The following is a 26,475-nucleotide window of genomic DNA, read 5'->3' as shown; positions in this document are numbered from 1 at the left end:
TGCTACTACTTACCTCACCAAGGTCAAAGCTGAGCTGCTGCTTCTGCAATAGTGTGCTAAAACGCACCTCAGCTCCTACAGGCAATGGTCGCGATGGTGGCCCCATGGGCCAGCGATCTGGTCAAGAGGAAATGATTCACGTTCCTCTGGCCTGGTTATTCTGCTGTGGGGAGGCAACTTCACCATCTCTGAAGTTAAGGAGGGGGTGGGCAGGTGCTTCCTGGTAGCAGATGTAGTATACAAGAATGCTCCACTCCAGCTATTTAACGTGTATGCCCTGGCTCAAAACAGCTAGCACCTGGTGGTCCTTCAGCAGTTCCCACAGCTGCTGGTGACTTCCAGGCTGGTCATTCAGGGCGGTGACTTTAACTGCATCATTGATGCGGCTGGACAATACGGCAAGACAAACAACAGACTGGACGCCGCACTCAGACTCCTGATGGAAACAGTAAAGGATACCAAGCTGCACAACGTCTTCAGCAATCCTGAAGATAGAACGCAGCGTAGGTAAACCTGGCCGCAGCCAGACGGGTTCATCCATTACAGGATAGGTTTCCTGTTTATGTCCCGAGCATTCACGGTCAGATCCACTGACGTCAAACCAGTGTTCTACTCTGACCACTGCCTCCTACTGGCCGATGTCACTTACAGGAATACCAGAGGGTTGGCAGGAGGGCATGGGAGCTGTACATGAAACTACTGACCCCAGAGATCATTGAGGAACTCAAGCGGGATTACCAAGGTTGGAGAACTGTGAAACCCCTCTTTGAGTCCCTGACGCACTGGTGGGAAGCGATCAAGGAGAACGTCAAGAAGTTTTCATCCTCAAAGGTATCCAGAAGGCTAGAAAGGAACAGGTAGAAATGTCCCAACTCCAGAAAAATATGCAGAATTTACTCCGGCTGCAGTCGTTGGAGGTCAATGTCAAGGAGGACCTCCAAGAGGTGAAGAGCCAGAAAGCCTCGTTCTTTGCCTCGGAGGCCTCCAAGATCATCTTCCGGTCCAGAGTCCGCTCTGTGGAGCAGGATGAGACGTGTTCACGTTTCTTCTTCCAAAAGGTGCACAAAGAGAGTTCTGTGATCAATCAGTAGCCTGAAGGAAGAAGATGGCTCAGTAAAGTTATCGCAGTCTGACATTTTGAGGATTATCAAATCCTTTTATGCCAGATTGTATGACGTGAAGCCCACAGACAGCACAGACTCCGAGCCCTTCCTGTCCTCTATCACAGAGGTCTTAGATGGCAGTAGACAGGAGAGCCTGGGGGACAAATTGCTAACTCTGGATGAACTGACTAAGCCCCTTGAGTCCAATGAGAAGGGTAAACCCCAGGAGGCAACAGCTTACCAGCTGATTTGTATTTGGCTCTGTGGGACTGGATCAACCCAGGCCTGCTAGAAGTGTATAAGAGTATGCTTCTGGCCAGCAGCATGTCAGAATCCATGAGGAAAGGCATCATCACCCTCATCTGCAAGCAAAAGGGTGAAAGGGAGGAAATTAGAAATTGGCGACCCATTTCACTGTTGAATGTGGACTATAAGATTCTATCCAAGGTCATCGCCAATCAGGCCAAGTCTGCTCTGGAGTTGGTGATCTCCCCTGACCAGACCTGCACTGCACCCGGTAGGAAGATCTCTGACTGCCTCGTGCTACTCAGGGATACAATTGCTAATTTACGGGACAGGGGTGTGGGCACCTGCTTCATCAGCCTGGACCTGGAGAAGGCCTTTGACAGACGTTTGCACACCTACATGGTGGATGCGCTCTCCAAAATGGGGCTTGGAGAGGAAAGCCGCAATTGGATCCAAATGCTCTACACAAACATTAATAGCGCAGTTTCAGTCAATGGGTGGAAATCAGAAAGCTTTCCAATTAAATCTGTAGTGTCAAGAAAACAAGAAATTGTAATATTTTTCACAGGCTGTTTGAGTTGTAAATGTGGTAATTGGAGTAAGAGCCAGAGTGACTGCAAGACCTTAAAACCAACTGTAAGAAGTGGTTTTGATATGTTAATGAACCAAGAGGAACTTCAATCAGAATTTTACATAAAGCAATAACAGCAGTAGTTTTGAATTGAGTTGTTTTAGTTCAAAGGGGGATATATGCAGGTTGTAAAAGGTGTAAGTAAGGTAAAGATAGGGTTAGCTTGTTTTTGTTAAGTCTAAGAGCTAGAGTAAAGAAACTTTTTTTTTTGTAAAAATATACTTTATTCATAAAATATCTTCAATCACATTCAAAACCATTTCAAAAACAACATTACAAGGGTACAATCCAGGTTAAACTTTTACAAAATGTATCACCAGGTGCATCAGTACAAACAATATTACAATCATTTACAGCCTTTCATTTTGATCTGTACAGCCCGAGGGGCTCTAAACAGTTCCCAGTCTCTCGGTGCGCTGTGGTAGAAAGGTCTTAGACAGCGACCCTTCCCCATTGTGCCTTTGCGGCAGCTGCCCCAAGCTTTAGTGCGTCCCTCAGCACGTAGTCCTGGACTTTGGATTGTGCCAGTCCGCAACAATCGGTCGGGGACAACTCTTTGTGCTGGAAGACCAACAAGTTTCGGGCAGACCAAAGCGCGTCTTTCACCGAGTTGATGATCCTCCAGCTGCAGTTGATGTTTAAGAAAGCATTTCTGAAGAGACTGGTTGAAACAACAGAGAGGTCAAAGGGAGGGAATACATTTAAAGAAATGCTGAGGCCTAGGTGAGGAGGTAGCTGCTTAGGTCTCCCAGAAGTCAGCAGGGTAGCTGGTCAGACCTCCCAGGACAGTGTGTACAAGGCCAGACCTGGAGAACCAGTTGCTGTCAGTAGCAGGGGACACCCCAAGGAAAAAGGTACTGTGTGGTAAAAATTACTCGAATTCTTTAGATTTTATAATCTATAACGATAGTTGCTGACCAGAAAAGGGGAAGGTTATCTCTGAGGGTAGTTAAGATCTTGTGGAATTGTTTTAAAGTTCTGTTTACTGTTTGAAGCCATTCTTGTGTTTAAGTGTAACTTAAAGCACAAGGGGGGGAAGAGAGGAAATTAGAAATTGGCGACCCATTTCACTGTTGAATGTGGACTATAAGATTCTGTCCAAGGTCATCGCCAATTGGGTCAAATCCGCTCTGGAATTGGTGATCCACCCTGACCAGACCTGCACTGTGCCCGGCAGGAAGATCTCTGACAGCCTCGCGCTGCTCAGGGATATGATTGCCTATGTGCAGGACAGGGGTGTGGACACCTGCCTCATCAGCCTGGATCAGGAGAAGGCCTTTGACAGAATATCGCACACCTACATGGTGGATGTGCTCTCCAAAATGGGGTTTAGGGAGGGAAGTCGAAATTGTATCCAACTGCTCTACACTAACATCAGTAGCGCAGTCTCAATCAATGGGTGGGAAACAGATAGCTTTCCGATTAGATCTGGAGTGAGGCAGGGCTGTCCTCTCTCACCTGTTCTTTTCGTGTGTTGCATAGAACCCTTTGCTGAGTCCATCAGGAAGGATCTGGGCATAAGAAGAGTGACGATCCCAGGCATTGGAGGCACTCAGATCAAAGCCTCCCTATACATGGACGATGTCGCCGTCTTCTGCTCGGATCCGCTGTCGGTGCGCAGACTGATCCACATCTGCGACCAGTTCGAACTGGCCTCGGAAGCCAAGGTAAATCGTGGGAAGAGCGAGGCCATGTTCTTCGGGAACTGGGCTGACCGATCCTTTGTCCCCTTCACTGTCAGGGCTGACGGCCTGAAGGTGGTGGGGATATGGTTCGGAGGGACCGGGGCATGCGTTAGAAACTGGAAGGAGCGAGTGTCTATGGTGAAAAGGAAACTGGGCATGTGGGAGCGACGCTCCCTCTCCATTGCGGGTGAAAACCTGGTCATCAGGTGTGAGGCACTCTCGCTGTTGCTGTACGTGGCGCAGGTCTGGCCCATTCCACACTCCTACATGGTGGCGATCACTCGAGCCATCTTTCGCTTTATCTGGAGGTCAAAAATGGATCATGTCCGCAGGGACGCGATGTACAAGCCTCCAGATAAAGGGGGAAAAAACGTGCCCAACATCGCCCTCATACTGATGGCCACCTTTGTGTGTGGCTGCATCAAGCGGTGCGTAGACCCTCAGTACGCAAACACCAAGTGTCACTACGTGCTGAGGTTCTACCTGTCCCCGGTGTTGCGAAGGATGGGTCTGGCCACGCTGCCGCGGAACGCTCCAAGTAGTTGGACCGTGCCGTACCATCTGTCCCTGGTGGAAAAATTTATGCAGAGAAACACCTTTGACCACAAGTCCATCAGGCAGTGGTCAGCACGTAACGTCTTAGAGGCCCTGAGGGAACAGGAGAGGGTGGATCCTGTGGGATGGTTCCCCGAGCAGACTGTCAAAGTCATTTGGCAGAATGCCTCATCGCCAGAACTTTCCAACAAGCACCAAGATGTAGCTTGGCTGGTGGTGAGATAGGCCCTCCCCGTCAGATCCTTCCTTCACGCCAGGAGTCTCACCCCCTCGGCACGTTGCCCTTGAGGTGGCTGTGGTGGGGAAGAGACCGTTGTTCACTTCCTTGTAGATTGTGACTTTGCAAAGAAGGTCTGGAGAGAGATACAGTGGTTTCTGTCGAGATTCATCCCGAGCAGTTCTGTGACACAGGACTCTGTGCTCTACGGGCTGTTCCCAGGGACACACACCGAGACAAACATCAACTGCAGCTGGAGGATCATCAACTCGGTGAAAGACACTCTTTGGTCTGCCCAAAACTTGTTGGTCTTTCAGTGCAAAGAATTGTCCCCGACCGAGTGTTGCCGACTGGCACATTCCAAAGTCCAGGACTACGTGCTGAGGGACGCACTAAAGCTTGGGGCAGCTGCCGCAAAGGTGCAATGGAGAAGGGTCGCTGCCTAAGACCTTTCTGCCATAGTGTACCGAGGGACTGGGAACTGTGTAGAGCCCCTCGGGCTGTACAGCCCAAAATGAATGTCTGCAAATGATTGTAATATTCATTGTTTGTACTGATGCACCTTGTGATACATGCTGTAAAAGTTGAACCTGACTGTACCTTTGTAATGGTGATTTTGAAATGGTTTGGAATGTGGTTGAAGATAATTTATAAATAAAGTATATTTTTGCAAAAAAAAAGTTTAAGTGTAACTGTGTTTTCCTTTTGCTTTTTTAAAAATAAACATTTACTCTACTATAAAATCATCACGAGTAGTTGGGGACATCTTTTTCTGATTTCAGAACCTCTCCTCATACTACACAAATTTCAAAAACCGCTTTGGCAGCAGTTTCAAGTTTCCCTTTGGGATTCAGGCAGCTCGGCATTTACCATCAGCCGTGCCATAACAGGAGTCACGCAGGGCTGCCCCCTCTCCTCTGTCCTGTTCATGTGTTGCAGAGAACCCTTTGCTGAGTCCATCAGGAAGGATTTGGGCATAAGAGGAGTGATGATACCAGGCAGTGGAGGCACTCAGGTCAAAGCCTAACCTGTACATGGACGACGTCACCGTCTTCTGCATGGATCCGCGGTCGTCCCGACCAGTCTGATCCACATCTGCGACCAGTTCGAACTGGCCTTGGGTGCCAAGATAAATCTTGGCAAGAGCGAGGCCATGTTCCTTGGGAACTGGGCTGACCGATCCTTTGCCCCCTTCACTGTCAGACATCCTGAAGGTGCTGGATATATTGTTCAGAGGGAGCAGGGTGCGTTAGAAACTGGAAGGAGCAAGTAGCCATGGTGAAAAAAAAACTGGGCATGTGGGAGCTACAGTACCTCTCCATTGTGGGCAAGAACCTGGTCATCAGGTGTGAGGCACTCTCGGCAGATGGTCTGGCCCATTTCTCACTCCTGCGTTGTGGCGATCACCTGAGCCATCTTCCGCTTTATCTGGAGGTTGAAAATGGATCGTGATCTCGGGGACATGGTGTATAAAGCTCTAAATAAAGGGGGAAAAAACATGCCCAACATCACCCTCATCTTGACGGCCAGCTTTGCGTGTGGTTGCTTCAAGCTGTGCGTAGACCCTCGGTACACAAATACCAAGTGTTTGTGGTTCTACCGGTCTCCGGTGTTGCGAAGGATGGGTCTGGCCACACTGCCATGGAATGCTCCAAGTAGTCGCATCGTGCCACACCACCTGTCCTTCGTGGAAAAATGTATGCAGAGAAACACCTTTGACCACAAGTCCATGAGGCAGTGGTCTGCACGTAATGCACTAGAGGCCCTGGGGAAAAAGGAGATGGTGGATTCTGTTAGATGGTTCCCCAAGCAGGCTGCCAGTCATTTTGCAGAATGCCTCATTGCCAGAACTTTCAAACAAGCTAGCTTACCCTCAAAGTTTATTTCCTGTTTATTATTTTTTGGTCATCTTTTGTTGGTTTTTAAAACTTTCCCAATCCTCTGGCTTACCACTAATCTTTCCCACATTGTATGTTTTTTCTTTCAATTTGATACTATCCTTAACTTGCTTGGTTGATCGTGGTTGGTTCATCCCCTTTCTAGAATCCTTCTTTCTCACTGGGATATATCTTTGCTTTGAGTCATAACTAGTTTCTTAAATGTCTGGCATTGTTCATCAACTGTGTTTTCTGCTAAACTCCTTTCCCAGTCCACTCCAGCCAACTCTGTCCTCATTCCTTTGTAATCACCCTTATTTAAATTCAGCACAATTGTTTCCAGCCAAAGTTTCTCAATCCGAATGCTTATTTCTACCACGTTATGGTTACGGTTTCCCTGAGATCACTTATTGAACATACCTCATTACCAGATCCAAAAGAGCCTGATTCCTAGCTGGATCCACAACATTGCTCTAGAAAACAAGCAATACTATTCTTTATTAACTGACAGACAAACCACTCAGACTGTGTTCTCTTCCTCCAGCTCTCTACAAGAGAGAGAAGGAACACTCATCAATGACAGAGAGCAGCTGCTAAAAGCAACACCCAATGTCTGCTTCCTGCTCAGAAGAGAACACTATACATCCTCCTCGTGGTTTGTGAAACACATTTTTTTTTTGCAAAAATATACTTTATTCATAAAATATCTTCAACCACATTCCAAACAATTTCAAAAACACCATTACAAGGGTACAATCCGGTTCAACTTTTACAAAATGTATCACCAGGTGCATCAGTACAAACAATATTACAATCATTTACAGCCTTTCATTTTGAGCTGTACAGCCCGAGGGGGTTTAAACAGTTCCCAGCCCCTCGGTGCGCTGTGGCAGAAAGGTCTTAGACAGCGACCCTTCCCCATTGCGCCTTTGCGGCAGCTGCCCCAAACTTTAGTGCGTCCCTCAGCACGTAGTCCTGGACTTTGGATTGTGCCAGTCCGCAACAATCGGTCGGGGACAACTCTTTGTGCTGGAAGACCAACAAGTTTCGGGCAGACCAAAGCGCCTCTTTCACCGAGTTGATGATCCTCCAGCTGCAGTTGATGTTTGTCTCGGTGTGTGTCCCTGGGAACAGCCCGTAGAGCACAGAGTCCTGTGTCACAGAACTGCTCGGGATGAACCTCGACAGCAACCACTGCATCTCTCTCCAGACTTTCTTTGCAAAGGCACAATCCACAAGGAGGTGAACAACGGTCTCTTCCCCACCACAGCCACCTCGAGGGCAACGTGCAGAGGGGGTGAGCCTCCTGGCGTGTAGGAAGGATCTGACGGGGAGGGCCTTTCTCACCACCAGCCAAGCCACGTCTTGGTGCTTGTTGGAAAGTTCTGGCGATGAGGCATTCTGCCAAATGACTTTGACAGTCTGCTTGGGGAACCATCCCACAGGGTCCACCCTCTCCTTTTCCCTCAGGGCCTCTAGGACGTTACGTGCTGACCACTGCCTGATGGACTTGTGGTCAAAGGTGTTTTTCTGCATAAATTTTTCCACCAGGGACAGGTGGTACGGCACGGTCCAACTACTTGGAGCGTTCCGCGGCAGCGTGGCCAGACCCATCCTTCGCAACACCGGGGACAGGTAGAACCTCAGCACGTAGTGACACTTGGTGTTTGCGTACTGAGGGTCTACGCACCGCTTGATGCAGCCACACACAAAGGAGGCCATCAGTATGAGGGCGATGTTGGGCACGTTTTTTCCCCCTTTATCTAGAGGCTTGTACATTGCATCCCTGCGGACACGATCCATTTTTGACCTCCAGATAAAGCGAAAGATGGCTCGAGTGATCGCCACCACGCAGGAGTGTGGAATGGGCCAGACCTGCGCCACGTACAGCAACAGCGAGAGTGCCTCACACCTGATGACCAGGTTCTTACCCGAAATGGAGAGGGAGCGTCGCTCCCACATGCCCAGTTTCCTTTTCACCATAGACACTCGCTCTTTCCAGTTTCTAACGCATGCCCTGGTCCCTCCGAACCATATCCCCAGCACCTTCAGGCCGTCAGCCCTGACAGTGAAGTGGACAAAGGATCGGTCAGCCCAGTTCCCAAAGAACATGGCCTCGCTCTTCCCACGATTTACCTTGGCTCCCGAGGCCAGTTCGAACTGGTCGCAGTTGTGGATCAGTCTGCGCACTGACAGCGGATCCGAGCAGAAGACGGCGACATCGTCCATGTACAGGGAGGCTTTGACCTGAGTGCCTCCATTGCCTGGGATCGTCACTCCTCTTATGCCCGGATCCTTCCTGATGGACTCAGCAAAGGGCTCTACGCAACACACGAAAAGAACAGGCGAGAGAGGAGAGCCCTGCCTGACTCCAGATTTAATCGGAAAGCTATCTGATTCCCACCCATTGATTGAGACTGCGCTACTGATGTTAATGTAGAGCAGTTGGATCTACTTGTGAATTCCCTCCCCAAATCCCATTTTGGAGAGCACATCCACCATGTAGGTGTGCGATATTCTGTCAAAGGCCTTCTCCTGATCCAGGCTGATTTTTTTTTTTGTAAAAATATACTTTATTCATAAAATATCTTCAATCACATTCCGAACCATTTCAAAAACAACATTACAAGGGTACAATCCAGGTTAAACTTTTACAAAATGTATCACCAGGTGCATCAGTACAAACAGTATTACAATCATTTACAGCCTTTCATTTTGATCTGTACAGCCCGAGGGGCTCTAAACAGTTCCCAGTCTCTCGGTGCGCTGTGGTAGAAAGGTCTTAGACAGCGACCCTTCCCCATTGCGCCTTTGCGGCAGCTGCCCCAAACTTTAGTGCGTCCCTCAGCACGTAGTCCTGGACTTTGGATTGTGCCAGTCCGCAACAATCGGTCGGGGACAACTCTTTGTGCTGGAAGACCAACAAGTTTCGGGCAGACCAAAGCGCCTCTTTCACCGAGTTGATGATCCTCCAGCTGCAGTTGATGTTTGTCTCGGTGTGTGTCCCTGGGAACAGCCCGTAGAGCACAGAGTCCTGTGTCACAGAACTGCTCGGGATGAACCTCGACAGCAACCACTGCATCTCTCTCCAGACTTTCTTTGCAAAGGCACAATCCACAAGGAGGTGAACAACGGTCTCTTCCCCACCACAGCCACCTCGAGGGCAACGTGCAGAGGGGGTGAGCCTCCTGGCGTGTAGGAAGGATCTGACGGGGAGGGCCTTTCTCACCACCAGCCAAGCCACGTCTTGGTGCTTGTTGGAAAGTTCTGGCGATGAGGCATTCTGCCAAATGACTTTGACAGTCTGCTCGGGGAACCATCCCACAGGGTCCACCCTCTCCTTTTCCCTCAGGGCCTCTAGGACGTTACGTGCTGACCACTGCCTGATGGACTTGTGGTCAAAGGTGTTTCTCTGCATAAATTTTTCCACCAGGGACAGGTGGTACGGCACGGTCCAACTACTTGGAGCGTTCCGCGGCAGCGTGGCCAGACCCATCCTTCGCAACACCGGGGACAGGTAGAACCTCAGCACGTAGTGACACTTGGTGTTTGCGTACTGAGGGTCTACGCACCGTTTGATGCAGCCACACACAAAGGTGGCCATCAGTATGAGGGCAATGTTGGGCACGTTTTTTCCCCCTTTATCTAGAGGCTTGTACATCGCGTCCCTGCGGACACGATCCATTTTCGACCTCCAGATAAAGCGGAAGATGGCTCGAGTGATCGCCATCCTAGCAGGTCTGGGCCGATCAAGTCCCACAGAGCCGAATACAACTCCGCCGGCAAGCCGTCGCTTCCGGGGGTTTTACTCTTCTCGAAGGACTCGAGGGCCTTAGTCAGTTCATCAGGAGTTAGCGGTTTGTCCAGGCTCTCCCGCGTACTGTCGTCTAAGACCTCCGTGATAGAGGACAGGAAGGACTGGGAGGCCGTGCTGTCCGTGGGCTTCACGTCATACAATCCGGCATAAAAGGATTTGCTGATCCTCAGAATGTCGGACCGTGATGACTTTACTGAGCCGTCTTCTTCCTTCAGGCTGCTGATCACAGAGCGCTCTCTGTGTACCTTTTGGAAGAAGAAACGTGAGCACGTCTCATCCTGCTCCACGGAGCGGACTCTGGAACGGAAGATGATCTTGGAGGCCTCCGAGGCAAAGTGCGAGGCTTGCTGGCCCTTCACCTCTTGGAGCTCCTCCTTGACATCCACCCCCATCGACTGCAGCCGCAGCAGATTCTGCATCTTTTTCTGGAGTCGGGACATTTCCCTCTGTTCCTTTCTAGCTTTCTGGGTGCCTTTGAGGATGAAAAACCTCTTGATGCTTCCCTTGATCGCTTCCCACCAGTGTGTCAGGGACTCAAAGAGGGGTTTCACGGCTCTCCAACCTTTGTAATCCCTCTTGAGCTCCTCAATGTTCTCTGGGGTCAGCAGTTGCACATTTAGCTTCCATGCCCCCCTGCCCACCCTCAGGTCCTTCTCCAAGTGGCAGTCCGCCAGTAGGAGGCAGTGGTCAGAGAAGAACACCGGCTTGACCTCGGTGGATCTGACTGTGAATGCACGGGACACAAACAGGAAGTCTATCCTGGAACGAATGGACCCGTCTGGCCGCGACCAGGTGTATCTACGCTGCGCTCCGTCTGCAGGGTTGCTGAAGACGTCGTGCAGCTTGGCATCCTTAACTGTTTCCATCAGGGATCTGGACGTAGCGTCCAATCTGCTGCCGGCCCTGCCGGATCGTCCAGCCGCATCGATGATGCAGTTGAAGTCACCGCCCAGAATGACCGGCCTGGAGGTCGCCAGCAGCAGTGGGAGCTGCTGAAAAACCTCCAGCCGCTCAGCCCCTTGTGCCGGGCCGTACACGTTAATTAACCGGAGTGGAGCGTTCTTGTACATTACGTCTGCTACGAGGAGTCGCCCGTCCACCACCTCCTTGACCTCGGAGACGGTGAAGTTGCCTCCCCGCAGCAGAATACCCAGGCCGGAGGAACGAGAGTCGTTTCCGCCCGACCAGATCGATGGCCCGTGGGACCACCATCGTGACCATTGCCTGTAGGAGCTGAGGTGCGGTATCGCACACTCCTGCAGAAACAACAGGTCAGCTTTGACCTTGGCTAGATAGTCCAAGGTCGCAACACATCGCGTAGTAGATTTAATGCTACGCACATTTATGGATACAATCTTTAAACCCATTTTAAAGCATTTATTCTCCTACCAAACCCACTGTCTCTGAGAGTCCCAGACCTTTAGTCTGCTCCTTCATACCCGTAGTGAGCTCAAATTCTTTCACTTTGGATGGGCTGAGGTAGATCTCCTTGGCCGTGTTCTGCTCCGGTGGCATCTGGAGGTTCACGTAGAGAGCGGGTTTTGAGATGACCTTTGCTGGAGAAGCTTCTCCAAAACTCACCCCCTCTGGGGGGTTGCTGTTCCCGGCTTCCTGGAGCTGGGGTGCGATGATTGCCTCACTGCTCCCAGATTCCAGGGGCTGTGGTGCACTGGCCTCCTCGGGTTGCAGGCAAAGATGGGGTGCGCTGGTCTCCTTGTTGTCTCCAATGTTCTGGAGCTCGGGTGTCTCGTCCTCCAACGCCCTGGAGCTTTGCCGCCTCTTCTGTCGGTGCCGCCCTGGCACTTCATCATCCGAAGAGCTGCTGCCCTTGTCATCCGTGTCGGATGGGAGACGCCTCTTGCCGCTTCTCTGGGAAACGCCTTTGCTTCTTCTTCGCTCCCTCTTACTTTTCTTGTTCTTCACCGTCCGCCACTCCCCCTGCTGCTTTTCCACTGCTGCCTCCTCCTCCATTGATTCGCTGTCCTGAGGACTGGGAGGTACAGGGGGTAGTGCTGCTGATTGGCTCTCTGTTGCCTCGATCTCTTTCTCCCCCTTGTCTCTCTCTGTGTCCTCCTTTGTCCCGTTGAGCTCCCTGGGGGCCTTGGTGGTTGGAGTGACACGAAACATTTCTTCTGCTTCCCCCTGGTCGGCTTTGGCTGCCTGTGCGTAAGTACGGCAGCATTTGGGGCAGGTCCTGTAGAGGTGACCTGCCTCGCCACACAGGTTGCAGCACTTGGCCTGTTTGCAGTCTTTTGTCTGGTGCCCTTCCTGTTTGCAGATCTTGCAGAGGGAGGCGCTGCAGTTGGCCGCCACATGACCAGCCTTGCCGCATGAGCGACAATGCTTGGGTTGCCCAGCGTAGACCAGGATTTGACCCAATTGGCGATGACCTTGGACAGAATCTTATAGTCCACATTCAACAGTGAAATGGGTCGCCAATTTCTAATTTCCTCCCTTCCCCCCTTGTGCTTGTAGATGAGGGTGATAATGCCTTTCCTCGGATTCTGACATACTGCCGGCCAGGAGCATACTCTCGTACACTTCTCGCAGGTCTGGGCCGATCCAGTCCCACAGAAAACGTCTACTCTTTTCTTCTCCGCTGACGCTGCCAGACCTGCTGAGTTTTTCCAGGTAATTCTGTTCCACTATTCTTTAATTAACTGGTAGACAAACCACTCAGACTGTGTTCTCTTCCTCCAGCTCTCTACAAGAGAGAGAAGGAACACTCATCAATGACAGAGAGCAGCTGCTAAAAGCAACACCCAATGTCTGCTTCCTGCTCAGAAGAGAACACTATAAATCCTCCTCATTTTTTTTTTTTTTTTTTTTGTAAAAATATACTTTATTCATAAAAATCTTCAATCACATTCAAAACCATTTCAAAAACAACATTACAAGGGTACAATCCAGGTTAAACTTTTACAAAATGTATCACCAGGTGCATCAGTACAAACAATATTACAGTCATTTACAGCCTTTCATTTTGATCTGTACAGCCCGAGGGGCTCTAAACAGTTCCCAGTCTCTCGGTGCGCTGTGGTAGAAAGGTCTTAGACAGCGACCCTTCCCCATTGCGCCTTTGCGGCAGCTGCCCCAAGCTTTAGTGCGTCCCTCAGCACGTAGTCCTGGACTTTGGATTGTGCCAGTCCGCAACAATCGGTCGGGGACAACTCTTTGTGCTGGAAGACCAACAAGTTTCGGGCAGACCAAAGCGCGTCTTTCACCGAGTTGATGATCCTCCAGCTGCAGTTGATGTTTGTCTCGGTGTGTGTCCCTGGGAACAGCCCGTAGAGCACAGAGTCCTGTGTCACAGAACTGCTCGGGATGAACCTCGACAGCAACCACTGCATCTCTCTCCAGACTTTCTTTGCAAAGGCACAATCCACAAGGAGGTGAACAACGGTCTCTTCCCCACCACAGCCACCTCGAGGGCATCGTGCAGAGGGGGTGAGACTCCTGGCGTGTAGGAAGGATCTGAAGGGGAGGGCCTTTCTCGCCACCAGCCAAGCTACATCTTGGTGCTTGTTGGAAAGTTCTGGCAATGAGGCATTCTGCCAAATGACTTTGACAGTCTGCTCGGGGAACAATCCCACAGGATCCACCCTCTCCTTTTCCCTCAGGGCCTCTAATTTTTCCACCAGGGACAGGTGGTACGGCACGGTCCAACTACTTGGAGCGTTCCGCGGCAGCGTGGCCAGACCCATCCTTCGCAACACCGGGGACAGGTAGAACCTCAGCACGTAGTGACACTTGGTGTTTGCGTACTGAGGGTCTACGCACCGCTTGATGCAGCCACACACAAAGGTGGCCATCAGTATGAGGGTGATGTTGGGCACGGTTTTTCCCCCTTTATCTAGAGGCTTGTACATCACGTCCCTGCGGACACGATCCATTTTTGACCTCCAGATAAAGCGAAAGATGGCTCGAGTGATCGCCACCACGCAGGAGTGTGGAATGGACCAGACCTGCGCCACGTACAGCAACAGCGAGAGTGCCTCACACCTGATGACCAAGTTTTCACCCGCAATGGAGAGGGAGCGTCGCTCCCACATGCCCAGTTTCCTTTTCACCATAGACACTCGCTCCTTCCAGTTTCTAACGCATGCCCTGGTCCCTCCGAACCATATCCCCAGCACCTTCAGGCCGTCAGCCCTGACGGTGAAGCGGACAAAGGATCGGTCAGCCCAGTTCCCAAAGAAAATGGCCTCGCTCTTCCCACGATTTACATTGGCTCCCGAGGCCAGTTCGAACTGGTCGCAGATGTGGATCAGTCTGCGCACCGACAGCGGAACCGAGCAGAAGACTGCGACATCATCCATGTACAGGGAGGCTTTGACCTGAGTGCCTCCACTGCCTGGGATCGTCACTCCTCTTGTGCCCGGATCCTTCCTGATGGACTCAGCAAAGGGTTCTATGCAACACACGAAAAGAACAGGCGAGAGAGGACAGCCCTGCCTCACTCCAGATCTAATCGGAAAGCTATCTGTTTCCCACCCGTTGAATGAGACTGTGCTACTGATGTTAGTGTAGAGCAGTTGGATACAATTTAGAATTCCCTCCCCAAACCCCATTTTGGAGAGCACATCCACCATGTAGGTGTGCGATATTCTGTCAAAGGCCTTCTCCTGATCCAAGCTGATGAGGCAGGTATCCACACCCCTGTCCTGTACATAGGCAATCGTATCCCTGAGCAGCGCCAGGCTGTCAGAGATCTTCCTGCCGGGCACAGTGCAGGTCTGGTCAGGGTGGATCACCAATTCCAGAGCGGATTTGACCCAATTGGCGATGACCTTGGACAGAATCTTATAGTCCACATTCAACAGTGAAATGGGTCGCCAATTTCTAATTTCCTCCCTTCCCCCCTTGTGCTTGTAGATGAGGGTGATAATGCCTTTCCTCATGGATTCTGACATACTGCCGGCCAGGAGCATACTCTCGTACACTTCTCGCAGGTCTGGGCCGATCCAGTCCCACAGAAAACGTCAACTCTTTTCTTCTCCGCCGATGCTGCCAGACCTGCTAAGTTTTCCCAGGTAATTTTGTTTTACTATTCTTTAATTAACTGATAGACAAACCACTCAGACTGTGTTCTCTTCCTCCAGCTCTCTACAAGAGAGAGAAGGAACACTCATCAATGACAGAGAGCAGCTGCTAAAAGCAACACTCAATGTCTGCTTCCTGCTCAGAAGAGAACACTATAAATCCTCCTCATGGTTTGTGAGACCAAACACTTTAGAAACACATTTCTCAAGAAAAAAACTATAGAAATGATCCCTAAGAGTATAGTCTTAGCTAATAAGTCCCACAATCTGGCTTGGCAGTGCCAGAGATACACATCATAGTGCGCATGTAATTCACTTCCATATTATAAGTAATTGTCAAGAAATCTGTTCTGGAAATTTATATTTTTCAACAAGAGGTAAAACAGAGAAGAAACTAGCACTTAAAATATTCAAATTCAATTCCTAATCTGAATAACACTCAGGTCGTGCAATCAAAATTGAGGATATGAATGGGGCGGAGCTGCACTATTCACGGCCGTATAGCCGAATAGTTGAAGTCTTCCCTGTTGGAAACCGGCAGTGTTGACGGCCTGAAGACAACACCGGCACCGATTATGGTGCTGCTCTCTCTCCACCGCGTACCCACTCGCTCACAAAGGTCACACGGTCATCTAAAGGACGTGAATTTGATGTAAAATTCCTATTTTGGAACACTTTTAACAACATGACGATTTAGGAAATTAATCAACCTTTTCTAACCTCTTAAGAGGCCAGATCAACAAGGGGCTAGCTGCTTCCACACATTATTATTCAGGAATTAGGACAGACTACCCTGGCAAAATTTCAATAAAAATCTTGTTCCAATTATGACAAATATCTCCATTAATTAAGAAGATTTAACGAACTGTTATGAGTAAATTGTTACTTCACTAAATTGCCTGGAGACTTCAAGAGCTGAGTCAAACGTATGCAACATCTACAGCAGAATGTCAGTCTTGGCATGTTACTCAGGCAGCACAAAACTTAGCTCAGTGTAGGGTAAGCGTGTATCACAAATGCACACAAACATATTCTACTATCGTTGCTTTAAACCTAAAACATGAAAAATGAAACTTGGATTTTAAGAATGGTTAAAAGCATACGATGCAGGAAACCCTCAGCATGTCAGGCAGCATCTGTGAAGAGAAAAGCAGTTAAAATATGTCAGGTCACAGATGCTGCCTGGCTTGCTGAATGTTTCCAGCATTTCCTGTTTTCATTTCAGGTTACTTTGCATTTGTTGCTTTTAAAGATTATTTCTCTCCCATTTAATATACCACAAAGTAAAGGGAGTGAAATGGTTTAAAAAACTACCATAAAATTGTGCATAAACGAACATCATATCGTTAATAATTTATATTAATGAAAAAGTTTGAAGCCCATTGCCGTGTCATTGCTGATCCGCAATGCCGTGACTCGGATTCGAACCGAGGTTGCTGCGGCCACAACGCAGAGTACTAACCACTATACGATCACGGCGAGCTACATAGGCTATGAATACCCAAGGCTGAAAATTAGTCTCAAGTGAAACAATATGTCCAGCTAGATTATTAATGAAATATGCATTCATTATTACTATCCCATTGATATAATGCCTTGCGCTACTGAACTGTAGCCACTTCCTTAACATGTTATCCAATTTACCATGTATCTGTTCTCCCTCTGCTTGCCTTCAGTTACCAATTACTACATGCATTTCTGTGCAGAGGAAGCCAAAACCTTAACTCCAGGCAGCACACTGTTATCCTATCGATCTTAATACTCTGTCCTGTGGCTACATCACAGGAACTCTCCAGACACTTCCAGATATTTTATGAATAAAGTATATTTTTCAAAAAAAACTCTCCAGACACTCAGCAATCACAGATGAATAAATAATGGCCAATACTGGAGGTTGCTGATCATCACAAAACCATCCCAATCAATATCAATCACTATCACAGAAGAGAGAAGAACACGGAATGAAATTGATGTTAGGAAAAACATTGAAATATAAGTGTATATTGAAGTTCCTTCAAATAATTACAGTAGTTGGCTAAAGTAAATTCAATATTCCAGGCATACTACATCCCACTCACTAGACACAATATTTACAAATGTGTATAATTAAGATTATGTTTGATTATTGAATTTGCTGTCATGCACAACAAACAAAGCAACCTAATTCAATAAATTAAACCAACATTAAACAGAGAAATGTGTTCGATTTAATTAGAGGTTGATTAACTCTCAGACTACCCTTTTATGTAATACCCTTGAAATGGTTGAATTTTGGAAATAAAACGTATGATTGAAGCAATACTTAAGTTAATTTAGATATCTAATTCCCTTTTGAAAGTTACTATTAAATCTACTTCCACCAGCCCTTCAGGGACTACATACCAGCTCATTATAACTCAATGCTTGAAATAAATTCTCCTCATTCCCCCTCAGGTTTGCCAAGTCTCTTAAATCCATGTTCTCTAATTACCATGCCACTTGCCAATGCAAATAGTTTGGCCTTATTTAATATCTCAAAATTCTTTCTAATTTTGAAGAACACTATTAAATCTCCCCATAACCTTCTCTGGCATCAGTAGAACAATCACAATATCTCCAGTCTCTCCGCATAAGATAATCTTTGGAGAGAGAAACAGAGTTAACATTTCAGGTCGATGACTCTTCGTCAGAACTGGATAAGAGTCACTGACTTATTAACGCTGTCTCTCTCTCTCTCACTCTCTCCACAGATGTCAAGGGTTAAAATTATGACATCCTTTGTGTGATTTGGATTGGATATGATATCATCTCTATTAGACTTATAGGCTCATAGATGTTTACAGCACAGAAGGAGGCTATTTGGCCCATCATGTCTATGCCTGTCAACAAAGATCTGACTACACTAATCCCATTTTCTAGCGCTTGGCCCATAGCCCTGGAGGCTATGACAATGCAGGTGAATATCTAAATACTTAAAAGTTATGAGAGTTTCTGACTCAACCACCCTTTCAGGCAGTGAGTTCCAGACTCCCACCATCCTCTGGGTGAAAAATATTCTCCTCAACTCCCCTCTTAGCCTTCTACCTCTTATCTTAAATCTATGTCCCCTGGTTAATGACCCCTCTACTAATGGAAAAAGGGCCTTCCTATCTATGCCCCTCATAATCTTATACACCTCTATCAGGTCCCTTCTCAACGTTCGCTGCTCCAAGAAAAATAACCCCAGCCTATCCAATCTTTCATCATAGCTCAGGCCCTCCAGCCCAGGCAGCATCCTGGTAAATCTCCTCTGCACCCTCTCCTGTGTAATCACTTCCTTCCTATGTGTTGACCAGAACTGCACACAGTACTCCAGTTGTGGCCCAAAGAGCGTATTATACAGTTCCAGCATAACCTCCCTTTTTTTTTGCAAAAATATACTTTATTCATAAAATATCTTCAATCACATTCCAAACCATTTCAAAAACAACATTACAAGGGTACAATCCAGGTTAAACTTTTACAAAATGTATCACCAGGTGCATCAGTACAAACAATATTACAATCATTTACAGCCTTTCATTTTGAGCTGTACAGCCCGAGGGGCTCTAAACAGTTCCCAGTCTCTCGGTGCGCTGTGGCAGAAAGGTCTTAGACAGCGACCCTTCCCCATTGCGCCTTTGCGGCAGCTGCCCCAAGCTTTAGTGCGTCCCTCAGCACGTAGTCCTGGACTTTGGATTGTGCCAGTCCGCAACAATCGGTCGGGGACAACTCTTTGTGCTGGAAGACCAACAAGTTTTGGGCAGACCAAAGAGTGTCTTTCACCGAGTTGATGATCCTCCAGCTGCAGTTGATGTTTGTCTCGGTGTGTGTCCCTGGGAACAGCCCGTAGAGCACAGAGTCCTGTGTCACAGAACTGCTCGGGATGAACCGCGACAGCAACCACTGCATCTCTCTCCAGACTTTCTTTGCAAAGGCACAATCCACAAGGAGGTGAACAATGGTCTCTTCCCCACCACAGCCACCTCGAGGGCAACGTGCAGAGGGGGTGAGACTCCTGGCGTGTAGGAAGGATCTGACGGGGAGGGCCTTTCTCACCACCAGCCAAGCCACGTCTTGGTGCTTGTTGGAAAGTTCTGGCGATGAGGCATTCTGCCAAATGACTTTGACAGTCTGCTCGGGGAACCATCCCACAGGATCCACCCTCTCCTTTTCCCTCAGGGCCTCTAAGACGTTACGTGCTGACCACTGCCTGATGGACTTGTGGTCAAAGGTGTTTCTCTGCATAAATTTTTCCACCAGGGACAGGTGGTACGGCACGGTCCAACTACTTGGAGCGTTCCGCGGCAGCGTGGCCAGACCCATCCTTCGCAACACCGGGGACAGGTAGAACCTCAGCATGTAGTGACACTTGGTGTTTGCGTACTGAGGGTCTACGCACCGCTTGATGCAGCTACACACAAAGGTGGCCATCAGTATGAGGGTGATGTTGGGCACGTTTTTTCCCCCTTTATCTAGAGGCTTGTACATCGCGTCCCTGCGGACACGATCCATTTTCGACCTCCAGATAAAGCGGAAGATGGCTCGAGTGATCGCCATCGCGCAGGAGTCTGGAATGGGCCAGACCTGCGCCACGTACAGCGAGAGTGCCTCACACCTGATGACCAGGTTCTTACCCGCAATGGAGAGGGAGCGTCGCTCCCACATGCCCAGTTTCCTTTTCACCATAGACACTCGCTCCTTCCAGTTTCTAACGCATGCCCTGGTCCCTCTGAACCATATCCCCAGCACCTTCAGGCCGTCAGCCCTGACAGTGAAGGGGACAAAGGATCGGTCAGCCCAGTTCCCAAAGAACATGGCTTCGCTCTTCCCACGATTTACCTTGGCTCCCGAGGCCAGTTCGAACTGGTCGCAGATGTGGATCAGTCTGCGCACCGACAGCGGATCCGAGCAGAAGACGGCGACGTCGTCCATGTACAGGGAGGCTTTTACCTGAGTGCCTCCACTGCCTGGGATCGTCACTCCTCTTATGCCCGGATCCTTCCTGATGGACTCGGCAAAGGGTTCTATGCAACACATGAAAAGCACAGGCGAGAGAGGACAGCCCTGCCTGACTCCAGATTTAATCGGAAAGCTATCTGTTTCCCACCCATTGATTGAGACTGCGCTACTGATGTTAGTGTAGAGCAGTTGGATACAATTTCGAATTCCCTCCCCAAACCCCATTTTGGAGAGCACATCCACCATGTAGGTGTGCGATATTCTGTCAAAGGTCTTCTCCTGATCCAAGCTGATGAGGCAGGTATCCACACCCCTGTCCTGTACATAGGCAATCGTATCCCTGAGCAGCGCGAGGCTGTCAGAGATCTTCCTGCCTGGCACAGAGCAGGTCTGGTCAGGGTGAATCACCAATTCCAGAGCGGATTTGACCCGATTGGCGATGACCTTGGACAGAATCTTATAGTCCACATTCAACAGTGAAATGGGTCGCCAATTTCTAATTTCCTCCCTTTCCCCCTTGTGCTTGTAGATGAGGGTGATGATGCCTTTCCTCATGGATTCTGATATACTACCGGCCAGGAGCATACTCTCGTACACTCCTAGCAGGTCTGGGCCGATCAGGTCCCACAGAGCCGAATACAACTCCGCCGGCAAGCCGTCGCTTCCGGGAGTTTTACTCTTCTCGAAGGACTCGAGGGCCTTAGTCAGTTCATCAGGAGTTAGCGGTTTGTCCAGGCTCTCCCGCGTACTGTCGTCTAAGACCTCCGTGATAGAGGACAGGAAGGACTGGGAGGCCGTGCTGTCCGTGGGCTTCACGTCATACAATCCGGCATAAAAGGATTTGCTGATCCTCAAAATGTCGGACCGTGATGACTTTACTGAGCCGTCTTCTTCCTTCAGGCTGCTGATCACAGAGCTCTCTCTGTGTACCTTTTGGAAGAAGAAACGTGAGCACGTCTCATCCTGCTCCACGGAGCGGACTCTGGAACGGAAGATGATCTTGGAGGCCTCCGAGGCAAAGTGCGAGGCTTGCTGGCTCTTCACCTCTTGGAGCTCCTCCTTGACATCGACCCCCATCGACCGCAGCCGCAGCAGATTCTGCATCTTTTTCTGGAGTCGGGACATTTCCCTCTGTTCCTTTCTAGCTTTCTGGGTGCCTTTGAGGATGAAAAACCTCTTGATGTTTCCCTTGATCGCTTCCTACCAGTGTGTCAGGGACTCAAAGAGGGGTTTCACGGTTCTCCAACCTTTGTAATCCCTCTTGAGCTCCTCAATGTTCTCTGGGGTCAGCAGTTGCGCATTTAGCTTCCATGCCCCCCTGCCCACCCTCAGGTCCTTCTCCAAGTGGCAGTCCGCCAGTAGGAGGCAGTGGTCAGAGAAGAACACCGGCTTGACCTCGGTGGATCTGACTGTGAATGCACGGGACACAAACAGGAAGTCTATCCTGGAACGAATGGACCTGTCTGGCCGCGACCAGGTGTATCTACGCTGCGCTCCGTCTGCAGGGTTGCTGAAGACGTCGTGCAGCTTGGCATCCTTAACTGTTTCCATCAGGGATCTGGACGTAGCGTCCAATCTGCTGCCGGCCCTGCTGGATCGTCCAGCCGCATCGATGATGCAGTTGAAGTCACCGCCCAGAATGACCGGCCTGGAGGTCGCCAGCAGCAGTGGGAGCTGCTGAAAAACCTCCAGCCGCTCAGCCCCTTGTGACGGGCCATACACGTTAATTAACCGGAGTGGAGCGTTCTTGTACATTACGTCTGCTACGAGGAGTCGCCCGCCCACCACCTCCTTAACCACGGAGACGGTGAAGTTGCCTCCCCGCAGCAGAATACCCAGGCCGGAGGAACGAGAGTCGTTTCCGCCCGACCAGATCGATGGCCCGTGGGACCACCATCGTGACCATTGCCTGTAGGAGCTGAGGCGCGGTATCGCACACTCCTGCAGAAACAACAGGTCAGCTTTGACCTTGGCTAGGTAGTCCAAGGTCGCAACACATCGCGTAGTAGATTTAATGCTACGCACATTTATGGATACAATCTTTAAACCCATTTTAAAGCATTTATTCTCCTACCAAACCCACTGTCTCTGAGAGTCCCAGACCTTTAGTCTGCTTCTTCATACCCGTAGTGAGCTCAAATTCCTTCACTTTGGATGGGCTGAGGTAGATCTCCTTGGCAGTGTTCTGCTCAGGTGGCATCTGGAGGTTCGCGTAGAGAGCGGGTTTTGAGATGACCTTTGCTGGAGAAGCTTCTCCAAAACTCACCCCCTCTGGGGTGTTGCTGTTCCCGGCTTCCTGGAGCTGGGGTGCGATGATTACCTCGCTGCTCCCAGATTCCAGGGGCTGTGGTGCACTGGCCTCCTCAGGTTGCAGGCAAAGTTGGGGTGCGCTGGTCTCCTTGTTGTCTCCAATGTTCTGGAGCTCGGGTGTCTCGTCCTCCAACGCCCTGGAGCTTTGCCGCCTCTTCTGTTGGTGCCGCCCTGGCATTTCTTCATCCGAAGAGCTGCTGCCCTTGTCATCCATGTCGGATGGGAGACGCCTCTTGCCGCTTTTCTGGGAAATGGCTTTGCTTCTTCTTCGCTCCTTCTTCCTTTTGGCGTTCTTCACCGTCAGCCACTCCCCCTGCTGCTTTTCCACTGCTGCCTCCTCCTCCATTGATTCGCTGTCCTGAGGACTGGGAGGTTCAGGGGGTAGTGCTGTTGATTGGCTCTCTGTTGCCTCAATCTCTTCCTCCACCTTGTCTCTCTCTGTGTCCTCCTTTGTCCCGTTGAGCTCCCTGGGGGCCTTGGTGGTTGGAGTGACACGAAACATTTCTTCTGCTTCCCCCTCGTTGGCTTTGGCTGCCTGTGCGTAAGTACGGCAGCGTTTGGGGCAGGTCCTGTAGAGGTGACCTGCCTCGCCACACAGGTTGCAGCACTTGGCCTGTTTGCAGTCTTTTGTCTGGTGCCCTTCCTGTTTGCAGATCTTGCAGAGGGAGGCGCTGCAGTTGGCCGCCACATGACCAGCCTTGCCGCATGAGCGACAATGCTTGGGTTGCCCAGCGTAGACCAGGTAGCCACGGTTTCCCCCGATAGCGAAACTGGAAGGAGGGTGGAAAATGGCTCCCTTACCATCGGTCTTTAGTGTGACCTTAAACAGGCGTTTGCCTGTCCAGATCCCCAACTCGTCTCGAATCTCAGTGCCGCTCCCCACCTTATCGAAGTACCTGGTGAGGAAGGTGACCACGTCGGCGACAGGGACGAAGGAGTTCCAGCATAACCTCCCTGCCTATTCTGTGCCTCAGCTAATAAAGGCTGTCTTCTTATCTACCTGCGCTGCTGCCCTCAAGGATCTGTGGATATGCACACCAAGGTCCCTCTGATCTTCAGTACTTTCCAGTATCCTTTCTGAAGGCGGACTAAAGCCCTTTAGTGAGATACGGCTAAATAGAATTTGATATTTCTGCTTTGTTTTACGGACAGCAAGTGATTTTAAAGAATTTCTGATGTAATCAAAGCTCACCTTGATTCAACCAACTACAGAACACTCCTCGCAAATAAGAAAAGTAACGAAAAATACATCTCATATCTCTAAAATAAAAGCAAAATAGTGCAGATGGTGGAAATCTGGAAAAAAAAACCAGAAAATGCTGGAAAAACTCAGCAGGTTTGGCAGCATCTGTAGAGAGGGAAGCAGAGTTAATGTTTCGAATCTGTATGACTCTTCTTCAGAGACCTGTAGCTTCCAGTACACACAAATGCGCCACACTGCGAGCCCAACAGACAATCTTAAATTGGTTGTCAGTGTAATTTTTAGTACACTGAGAATTATTTAGCAAATGTTGTCCAATCGCAGAATCACATCTAATGTTGGACACTGTGTTTAAATACACTATGTTTTCAGTTTTGCAGGCACGGGCTGGTTGGGTACGGTTTGTACCTTGCCTGTTGCGAACAGTGGCTGGGACATGCTGTTTGATAGGATCCGCCAGTCTTTGGGACGTACAGCCTACATGCCTAGCATCACACTGGCACTGAAATTCATATTTCACATTATTCATTTGTATGATGGGCACTTTCTTCTCATACAGTATAAATTGTTGTTTTCTCCTTATATTGGTATTTTTGTGAAGTGTCTTGATGAGTGCAAGATGAAAAGCTTTGACATGTCTCTTTTTTCAGCAATACTCAAGTTTTGTACTACCAAACAACTATTCTGAGCCTGTGTCTCCTGGTTCTACCTTGCATCTTTCTTATCAAGCAGCATAAGAATTTTGTATGTTTCAATGAGATCATCTCTCATTCTTCCCAGGAAACAGTCTGGTAAATCTCTGATGCATTCCCTCTATGGCACATGCATCCTTCCTTAGGTAAGCTGCGCACAATGCTAAGGTGCATTCTCACCAAGACTCTATACAATTGCAGCAAGACATCTTTATTCCTGTACTTGAATCCTCTTGCAATAAAGGCCAACATACTATTTGACTTCTCCATTCAGTGACTTGCCATAGACCTATCAATAAAACCAAAAACCCCTCATTCTCCGTGGGGTGTGGGTTTAAAGAAAACATTTCCAGTTATTCTCAAAAGGACAAGGAACAAACCAGAGTAAGAATAATTAACTGAGGGAAAGACAACTTCAATGGGGTAAGAATGGTTCTCAGCCAGATATATTAGAAATCAAAGGTTGGGAGGCAAGACTGTAGCAGAATAATGGGCTATCTTTAAAGAAGAGATAGTTCGGGCGTGATCAAGGTATATTCCCATGAAAGGGAAAGGTAGGGCAAACAAATCCAGAGCTCTGTGGATGGTAAGAAAGATAGAAATTAAATTAAATTAAGCAAAAAAGGAGTTTGTAACAATGTCAGGTGGGGAATTACTGAAGGTGGCAGGACAGGTTGAAGGAGCAGTTAGTAAAGCATATGACATCCTGGGCTTTATCAATAGAGGCACTGAGTGCTAAAGCAAGGGAATCATGGTAAACCTGGTTCAGCCTCAACTGGAGTACTGTGTTCAGTTCTGGGCATCACACTTTAAGAAGGGTGTGAAGACATTAGGACAGGTGCAGAAGTGATTCACGAGAATGATTCCGGGATGAGGAAATTCAGTTAAGTAGATAGAATGGAGAAGTTAGGGCTGTTCCCCTTGGAGAAGGTTGAGAGGAGGTTTGATGGAGGCATTTAATATCATGAGGGGTCTGAATAGAGTAGATAGAGAGAAACTTCTTCCCAATGGTAGAAGGATAGAGAACCAGATAGCACAGATTTAAGGTAATTGGCAAAAGAAGCAATGGCGACATGAGGAAAACTTTTTTCATACAGCGAATGATTAGAGTCTGGAATGTACTGCCTGAAAATGTGGCGGAGGCAGGCAGGATTCAAGAGGAAATTGGATTATTATCTGAAAAGGAAGAATGTGCTGGGTTATGGGGAGAAGGCAGGAGAGTGGCACTAAGTGAACTGTTCCTTCAGAGAGCCAGCACAGACCTGGCAAGCCAAATGAGTTTCTTCTGGACTGTAACCAGTCTATGATTCTATGAAAGTAGGCTATCCTTATTTAAAGGGCCTGCAGTTAGAAAATTGATCCTAAACATCCCAGCTTGAAATAGAATGCGAACCGCAATATTCCACACATTGACCTGCCCGAATTGTTAACATAGCTTCAAGGCTGGCTCATTAGAAAATTAACTTCTTTGTTTCAGTAGCTTCGGCCTGCAGCAATTTAAACATCCCCACATTTGCTTTGTTTTAAAACACACATAAAATAGATTTTTCATTTGTTTTTAACATACACATTGATCTTGTTGGAAATGTATATGTCTATTTTGAGCAAGGAAGTCATCAAGCTTGGCTACTAAGGCTTCTCTAGTCGCAGGAAGGCAAATGGAATGAATGGAATGTTGTTGTTTATTGCAAGGGGAATGGAATATAAAAATTGGGATATTTTGCTACGGTTGTACAGGGCGTTGGTGAGACCACATCTGGAGTGCTATGAACAGTTTTAGTTCCCTGATTTAAGTTCAGAGAAGGCTCACTATGCTGATGCCTGGAATTGGTGAGGGGTTATCTTATGAGGAGAGGTTGAACAGGTTGGGCCTGTATCCATCGGGGTTTAGAAGAATGAGAGGTGATCTTATCAAAACATAAAATCCTGAGGGGACTGGAAGGATGTTTCCCCTTGTGGGAGAGACTAGAACTAGGGGACACAGTTTAAAAATAACAGGTCTCCCATTTAAGACAGAGATGAGGAGAAATATTTTTCTCTCAGAGGGTCGTGAGTCTTTGGAACACTCTTCCTGGGAAAGTGATGAAGACAGGGTAATTGAATATTTTTAACACAAGAGGGGTAGGTGGGAATGTCGAGC

The 26,475-nt window shown here is 48.7% G+C and overlaps 2 non-coding genes and 2 pseudogenes across 2 annotated transcripts; all 4 read right to left on the bottom strand.

The window, feature by feature from the left end:
* Positions 1–6,829: 6,829 nt before the first annotated feature.
* Positions 6,830–7,027, bottom strand: LOC144685150 (small nucleolar RNA U3; annotated as a pseudogene).
* Positions 7,028–12,802: 5,775 nt separating this feature from the next.
* On the bottom strand, positions 12,803–12,990 carry LOC144685156 (small nucleolar RNA U3; annotated as a pseudogene).
* Positions 12,991–15,204: 2,214 nt separating this feature from the next.
* On the bottom strand, positions 15,205–15,421 carry LOC144685145 (small nucleolar RNA U3). The gene has a single exon (XR_013577650.1). It is a non-coding gene; the product is annotated as a small nucleolar RNA U3 (small nucleolar RNA).
* A 1,159-nt stretch (positions 15,422–16,580) lies between these two features.
* Positions 16,581–16,652, bottom strand: trnah-gug (transfer RNA histidin (anticodon GUG)). Its single transcript has one exon. It is a non-coding gene; the product is annotated as a tRNA-His (tRNA).
* Positions 16,653–26,475: the final 9,823 nt, after the last annotated feature.

Source organism: Cetorhinus maximus, chromosome 9 (genome assembly GCF_964194155.1).
Source record: "Cetorhinus maximus chromosome 9, sCetMax3.hap1.1, whole genome shotgun sequence".
Classification (NCBI taxonomy): domain Eukaryota; kingdom Metazoa; phylum Chordata; class Chondrichthyes; order Lamniformes; family Cetorhinidae; genus Cetorhinus; species Cetorhinus maximus.
This window is presented reverse-complemented; position numbering and strand designations above follow the sequence as displayed.